General features: G+C 44.9%; 1 pseudogene; it reads left to right on the top strand.

The window, feature by feature from the left end:
- The first annotated feature begins 2,070 nt into the window (after positions 1–2,070).
- Positions 2,071–3,130, top strand: LOC147082724 (uncharacterized; annotated as a pseudogene).
- Positions 3,131–8,439: the final 5,309 nt, after the last annotated feature.

Here is an 8,439-nt window from a genome sequence, read left to right as displayed (position 1 = left end):
TCCAATTAGACCATTTAGGTAAATCATTTGTGGATGATCGGCCACAATTTTGAAAAATATGGAAAGCTGGGGTTCCCCTTTCGGGGACCTTGCTTTGTGCAGCTCCCATCCTAGTTAGTTCTCAATTTCCACTAGCTGCACTTGTTCTGGGTCACAAGTTTTAGCCTCAACCCTCTTACGACCCCTACAGGATGACCAAAGTGCTGACAGCGATGAACAATAACATACAATAATAACAATCAAGAAAATACTAAGGAATAACTTGAAGGTCCAAACAGATACACAAAAGAACTCAGACATGAAATAACGTAGGTACAGTTATGCAGGCTTTCTACAAAAGCTAAATTACAATCCGACAGTTTTCTCGATCTGCGTGGTACGCTCTACAGATCGAGGCCTTATTTTACAAGCTTTTGACAACTAATGACTGAGTATCACGATCCTAAGTGCCTTTATGCCTCTCTGCCCACTTCAGGGTCCTGACCTTCGCGTGGGGGATTTCCCCTCTTAACAACCGGTCTAAGGCTGTGCGTTTGAGACAGGAACTTCCTTGTCCTAGTCGATCAACTCAGTCACCAACAGTTTTCCTTTAAATCTTTACAAACTTTACATATGCATATAAGCGTTATTTTACAAAACAGTTGTGTTTTATTTCTGAATCCTTATTCCATACTTATCCTTACTCTAACTGCCGATCTATCCTTCGGAATTACTAGGTAGTTCCTTCACAGATTACATCACTGTGCACTCTCTGCCTATCCTTCGAGCTAGTCTCTTCACAGGCCCTCTGGTACCCTTATTTCTTTCTTTCTGTGTCTATCCTTCAGGCTAATCCCTTCACAGTACACTCACATATATTCCGGAACTCAACCTGGTCGCGACCTTTCTGCTGTCTCCCTTTGTCCGACAGTTTTGAAACCTGAACCGGCAATCTCCTCCTCCTTTTAATGTCAAGATAAAAGAAGCAAAAGGTTACATAAGTTAACTCAAGTTCCAAACACACATGAGTCTTAACAGATCGCATTGCTCCCGTCGGAAGTGACAGACTATACCAACTATGTATCTGAAGAGAAATCCTTTTCTGTGAGAAAACCTCACTTATGGCCATTCAGGATTTGTCGTTAGCAAAGTATGGTGTCCTCGTCCGTGACTTACCGAAAGGCAGCAAGCGATCTCGGTGGGACCTCCAAGAAACTGTCGAAGTTTCGACTGTTCAATAAGACTCTGTGAAACAAAGTGATCGTCAAAGGCAGACTTTATTTAACTACTTGCTAGCAAGGGGAGCTTCACGTAGGCAATGGCTATCGTGACTTCTCCGAATGCATGGACAAAAACACCTCTTTTTATACACAAAGAGCAAAACCTTTTATCACATGGTATGGTATTGAGACACAACTAAATAACATTAAGGAAGAGATGAGTAAGAAATGTTTAAGGTCAACAAGAAGATGACTAAAGGGCAGCAGAGCCTCGGTGTCTTAAGATAAGGTTAGCCCATAGATAATCAAAAGTCATGATGCAGGAATACCTTTAGATAAAGTTAATTAATTTTATACAATGGAGACGGTTTGTCTCTCACTTTGGTTCTGGACATTCATACGAATGTTTACAGTACATGTCCTTTGGTTTATCATGCTTTTGTTCTGTTAAGCTTATCTTGTTTATGGAACTGTCTAGCCTGCAAGCTACAAAGGAGTCACATCCTCTTCCTTAAACCGTTTCCTAATATGGGCCTGCCCGTTTCCCCTTATGTTATACTGTGTGAAGCCATTTTGGCCTGTTGAAACAGTTCCAGACTCCATTTTAATATAAGAGAGTATGTGTGCTTATTTTATACTAATATGTGTGGATAGATATATCTATATGCTGATGCACTTCTACACCACCAGCAGCAAACAAGCCTGCCCCGGTACCACGGTTGAAACCACAGGGAAGTCCATCGCCAACTTCGCCGACCACACCCTTCAACCAGATGAAATTGAAGTTCTCAGCCGAGGGCTCAATTTCTGCCCCACCACCAAAATGGTCCCCATCGGTCTCGCGGCAGACACAGAGGAATTCATCAGGAAAATGAGGCTCCGGGAAATCTTCCACAAATCCCAAGATGTCAGCAGCGAACCCAATGAGATAACCAATGATCCGGAACAGGAGACAGAGGGATCCGCAGTGCAGCAACTGAAGAAGAAAGAATCAAATTGGGCCCCTCCGGAGGGTCAGTGCCCTAAGCTTGACATGTATGCTCAAGCTGTCAGGAGAAGTATCAACGCCAGATTCATCAGCCGCACTCACAATACGGTCCAGAATGTCACCCGAGCACAACACAATGCCATCCACACTCTCAAGACCAACCGCAACATCGTCATCAAACCAGCAGACAAAGGAGGAGCCATCGTCATACAGAACAGAACGGACTATTGCAAAGAAGCATAACGAGAACGGGACAACCAGGAACACTACATACAGTTACCCGCAGATCCGACCAAATAACACACCCACCAACTCAACAAACTGATCAAGACCTTTGATCCAACCCTTCAAAGCATCCTACGCACTCTCATCCCACGTACTCCCCACGTGGGAGACTTCTACTGCCTCCCAAAGATACACAAAGCCAACACACCCGGATGTCCTATCGTATCAGGCAATGGAACCCTGTGTGAGAACCTCTCTGGATACGTCGAGGGCATCCTGAAACCCATCGTACAGGGAACCTCCAGCTTCTGTCGTGACACAACAGACTTCTTACAGGAACTCAGCATCCACAGACAAGTTGAACCAGGAAAGCTCCTCGCCACGATGGATGTCTCAGCACTCTACACCAGTATCCCCCACGATGACGGCATCGCTGCAGCAGCCTCAGTACTCAACACCAACAACAGCCAATCTTCAGACGCCATCCTACAACTCATCTGCTTTATCCTTGACCACAATGTCTTCACCTTCGACAACCAGTTCTTTACCCAAACACACGGAACAGCCATGGGGATCAAATTCGCACCCCAATACGCCAACATCTTCATGCACAAGTTCGAGCAAGACTTCTTCGCTGCACAGGACCTCCAACCAATGCTATACACCAGATACATCGACGACATTTTCTTCCTATGCATCCATGGCGAAGAATCACTGAAAAGACTACACAATAACATCAACAAGTTCCATCCCACCATCAAACTCACCATGGACTACTCCTCAAAATCGGTTGCATTCTTGAACACATGAATCTCCATCAAAGACGGACACCTCAGCACTTAACTCTACCGCAAGCCCACGGACAACCTCAGGATGCTCGACTTCTCCAGCTTCCACCCTAACCACGTTAAAGAAGCCATCTCCTGTGGACAAGCCCTGCAAATACATAGGATCTGCTCAGACGAGGAGGAACGCGATGGACACCTACAGACGCTGAAAGACGCCCTCATAAGAACGGGATATGACGCTCGACTCGTCGATCGACAGTTCCGCCGGGCCACAGCAAAAAATCGCACAGACCACCTCAAAAGACAAACACGGGACACAACCAACAGACTTCGTCGTCCACTACTTCCCCAGAGCGGAGAAACTACGCCATGTTCTTTGCAGCCTTCAACATGTCATCGATGATGATGAACACCTCACTAAGGCCATCCCCACACCTCCACTACTCGCCTTCAAACAGCCGCCTAACCTCAAACAGACCATTGTTCACAGCAAATTACCCAGCTTTCAGGAGAACAGCGACCACGACACCATATAACCCTGCCACGGCAACTTCTGCAAGACATGCCAGATCATCAACACAGATAACATCATCACACGTGACGACACCACCCACCAGGTACATGGTACATACTCATGTGACTCAGCCAACGTTGTCTACCTCATACATTGCAGGAAAAGATGCCCCAGAGCATGGTACATCGGCGAGGCCATGCAGACACTGCGACAATGGATGAACAGACACGGTGCAACAATCGCCAGGCAGGAGTGTTCCCTCACAGTCGGGGAACACTTCAGCAGTCAAGGACATTCAGCCTCCGATCTTCGGGTAAGCATTCTCCAAGGCGGCCTTCAAGACACACGACAATGCAAAATCGTAGAGCTGAAACTGATAGCCAAGTTTCCGCACTCATGAGGATGTCCTCAACAGGGATCTTGGGTTCATGTCACGCTACATGTAACCCCACCTAACTATATAAGTTGTGTCTTTATGCATCTCTCCACTTCACCTGACGAAGTAGCAGCGCTCTGAAAGCTTGTGATTTCAAATAAAACTGTTGGACTATAACCTGGTGTAGTTTAGTCAAGCACGATTTACCTTTTGTAAATCCATGTTGACTTTGTTCAATCCCGTCACTGCTTTCCAAGTGCTCTGCTTTTACATCTTTTATAATGGACTCTAGCATTTTCCCCACTACCAATGTCAGGCTTACCGGTCTATAATTCCCCACTTTTTCTCTACCACCTTTTATGAATTGTGGGGTAACATTAGCTACCCTCCAATCCATGGGTATTGTTCCAGAGTCTATTGAGTTCTGGAAGATGACCAGCAATGCATCTACTATTTCTAGGGCCACTTCCTTAAGTACCCTTGGATGTAGATTATCAGGCCCTGGGGATTTATCGGCCTTCCGTCCCATCAATTTTCCTTACACCATTTCCCTACAAATACTGATTTCTTTCAGTTCCACCCTTTCATCAGATCCTATGTTCCCCTGCATCTCTGGGAGTTTATTTGTGTCCTCCTTTGTGAAGACAGAACCAAAATTTGTATTTAGTTGGTCCGCCATTTCTTTGTTCCCCATTATAAATTCCCCTGATTCTGACTGCAAGGGACCTATGCCTGACTTCACCAATCTTTTTCTCTTCACATATCTATAAAAGCTTTTACAGTCAGTTTTTATGTTCCCTGCAAGCTTACTCTCATTTTCTATTTTCCCCTTCTTAATTCATCCCTTTGTCCTCCTTTGTTGAATCCTAAACTGCTCCCAATCCTCAGGATAATTGGGTGAATGGGTATTGACATGAGTTAGGATGATGGGTGAATGGGTCTTTGTGTGAGCTAGGATGATGGGTGAATGGGGCTTGGTGTGAGTTAGGATGAAGGATGAATGGGTCTCGGTGTGAGTTTGGATGATGTGTGAATGGGGCTTGTTGTAAGTTAGGATGATGGGTGAATGGGTAATTATGTGCGTGAGGATGATGGGTGAATGTGTATTTGTGTGAGTTAGGATGATGTTTGAATTGGTCTTGCTGTGACCTAGGATGGTGAGTGAATGGGGCTTGGTTTAAGTTTGGATGATGGGTGAATGGGGCTTGGTGTGAGTTTGTGTGATGGGTGAATGTGCCTTGTTGTGAGTTAGGATGATGTGTGAATGGGTCTTGGTGTAAGTTAGTATGATGCTTGAATGAAGCTTGGTGTGGGTTAAGATGATGGGTGAATGGGTCTTAGTGTGAGTTAGAAAGATGGGTGAAAGGGGCTTGGTGTTAGTTAGTATGTTGTTTGAATGAGTCTTGGTGTGGGGTAGGATGAGATATGAATGGGGCTTGGTGTAAGCTAGGATGATGGGTGAATGGTGCTTGGATTGATTTAGGAAGATGAGAGAATTTCGCTTGGTGTAAATTAGGAAGATGTGTAAATGGGGCTTGGTGTGATTTAGAATGATGGAAGAATGTGGCTTGGTGTGAGTTAGAATGATGTGCGAAAGGGGCTTGGTGTAAGTTAGGATGATGGGTTACTGGGGTTTTGTGTGGGTTACGTTGATGTGTGAATGGATGTTGGTGTGAGTTAGGATGATGGGTGAATGGGGCTGGTAGAGAGTTAGGATGATGATTGAATTGGTTTGCTGTGATTTTGGATGATGGGTGAATGGGGCTTGGTGGAAGTTAGGATGATTGGTGAATGGGGCATGGTCTGAGTTAGGATGAAGAGTGAATGGGGCTTGGAGTGATTTAGGATGATGCGTGAATGTGCCTTGGTTTTAGTTAGGATTGTGGGTGAATGTTTCTTGGTGTGTGTTAGGATGATGGGTGAATGGGGCTTGGTGTGAGTTAGAATGATGTGTGAATGTGTCTTGGTGTGTGTTAGGATGATGACTGAATGGGTCTTTGTGGGAGTTAGGATGATGGGTGAATGGGGCGTGGTGTGAGTTAGGATGATGGATGAATATATCTTAGTGCGAGTTAGGATGATGGGTGAATGGGTCCTGGTGTGAGTTAGGATGATGGGTGAATGTGTCTTGGTTTGAGTTAGGATGATGGGTGAATTGTCTTTGATTAGGATGATGGGTGAATGGGGCTTTGTGTGACTTAGGATTATGGGTGAAAGTGTATTGGTTTGAGTTAGGACGATGGGTGAATTGTCTGTGACTTAGGATGATGGGTGAATGTGGCTTGGTGTGAGTTAGGGTGATGGGTGAATGGGTCTGTGTGTGAGTTAGGATGATGGGTGAATGGGTCTTGGTTTGAATTAGGATGATGGGTCATTGGGGCTGGGTGTGACTTAGGATGATGGGTGAATGTGTCTTGGTTTGAGTTAGGACGATGGGTGAATTGTCTGTGATTAGGATGATGGGTGAATGTGGCTTTATGTGACTTAGGATGATGGGTGAAAGTGTTTTGGTTTGAGTTAAGATGATGGGTGAATGGGGCTTGGTGTGACTTAGGATGATGGGTGAATGTGTCTTGGTTTGAATTAGGACGATGGGTGAATTGTCTGTGACTTAGGATGATGGGTGAATGTGGCTTGGTGTGAGTTAGGGTGATGGGTGAATGGGTCTGTGTGTGAGTTAGGATGATGGATTAATGGGTCTTGGTTTGAATTAGGATGATGGGTGATTGGGTCTTGGTGTGAGTTAGGATGATGGTTGAATGGGGTTGGTTGTGTGTTAGGATGATGGGTGAATGTGTCTTGATGTGAGTTTGGATGATGGGTGAATGTGTCTTCGTATATGTTAGGATGATGTGTGAATGGGGCTTGGTCTGATTAGGATGATGGGTGAATGGGTCTTGGTGTGATTTAGGATGATTGGTAAATGTGTCTTGGTTTGAGTTGGATGATGGGTGAATGGGGCTCGGTGTGACTTAGGATGATGTGTGAATGTATCTTGGTTTGAGTTAGCAGGAGGGCTGAATGGGTCTTCGTGCGAGTTATGATGATGTGTGAATGCGGCTTCGTGTGAGTTAGGATGATGTGTGAATTGGTCATTGTGTGAGTTAAGATGATGTGTGAATGGGCCTTTGTCTGAGTTAGGATGATGAGTGAATGGGGCTTGGTGTGAGTTAGGATGATGTGTCAATGTGTCTTGGTTTGAGTTAGGATGATGGGTGAATGTGTCTTGGGTTGAGTAAGGATGATGGGTGAACTGATCTTGGTGTGAGATAGGATGATGGGTTAATGGGGATAGCGGCGATTTATGATGATGGGTGAATGTGGCTTGCTACGAGCTAGGATGATGAATGAATGGCTCTTAGTGTGAGTTAGGATCATGCGTGAATGTAGCATGGTGTTAGTTAGGCTGATAGTTGAATGGGCCTTGGTGTGAATTAAGATGATTGGTGAATGGGGCTTGGTGTGAGTTAGGATGATAATTGAATGGGTGTAGGTGCGAGTTAGGATGATGGGTGAATGTGGTTTGGAGTGATTTAGGATGATGCGTGAATGTGCCTTGGTTTTAGTTAGGATTGTGGGTGAATGTTTCTTGGTGTGAGTTAGGATGATGGGTGAATGGGGCTTAGTGTGAATTAGAATGATGTGTGAATGTGTCTTGGTGTGTGTTAGGGTGATGAGTGAATGGGTCTTTGTGTGAGTTAGGATGATGGGTGAATGGGGCTTGGTGTGAGTTAGGACGATGATTGAATATGTCTTGGTGTGAGTTAGGATGATGGGTGAATGGGTCCTGGTGTGAGTTAGGATGATTGGTGAATGTGTCTTGGTTTGAGTTAGGATGATGAGTGGATCGGGCTTGATGTGACTTAGGATGATGGGTTAATGTGTATTTTATGTAACCATGTGTTAATAGAGACACAGAAGGCAGGAGTTGGTTTCACAGGTGTTTACTGAACAAAGTCTGGAGGTCTACTAACTGATACAACACAATATACAGGCTTATATAACCCGAGTGGCCATTGCCGGCATTACAGTACACATTGGGCTCTGAAAGGCACATACACTACAATTCCTCCCCTTTTAGCCATCAGTACATAATATTTTAAGTAATCATTAATTACATGTTACAAGAACAATAACCTACACATTGCTGCAGTTAATCAATTATAAGTCAGTCTCTCTGGAGGCTTCCTGACTCGGTCCGGATAACGCCTCAGTGGTGTCGTAGTTTCTGGTGGTGTAGTAGGTTCTTTTGGCAAGGCTGATTCGGCTTGAATGCCAGTGTCGGTTTCATCTGGTTCCAGTATCAACGGATCGGAGGTAGATACTATGGGTATCTCTACTTCATCATT

This window comes from Somniosus microcephalus, unplaced genomic scaffold, assembly GCF_052327205.1.
Source record: "Somniosus microcephalus isolate GS21.2 unplaced genomic scaffold, FLI_Smic_1.0 scaffold131, whole genome shotgun sequence".
NCBI classification, from domain to species: Eukaryota; Metazoa; Chordata; class Chondrichthyes; order Squaliformes; family Somniosidae; genus Somniosus; species Somniosus microcephalus.
This window is presented reverse-complemented; position numbering and strand designations above follow the sequence as displayed.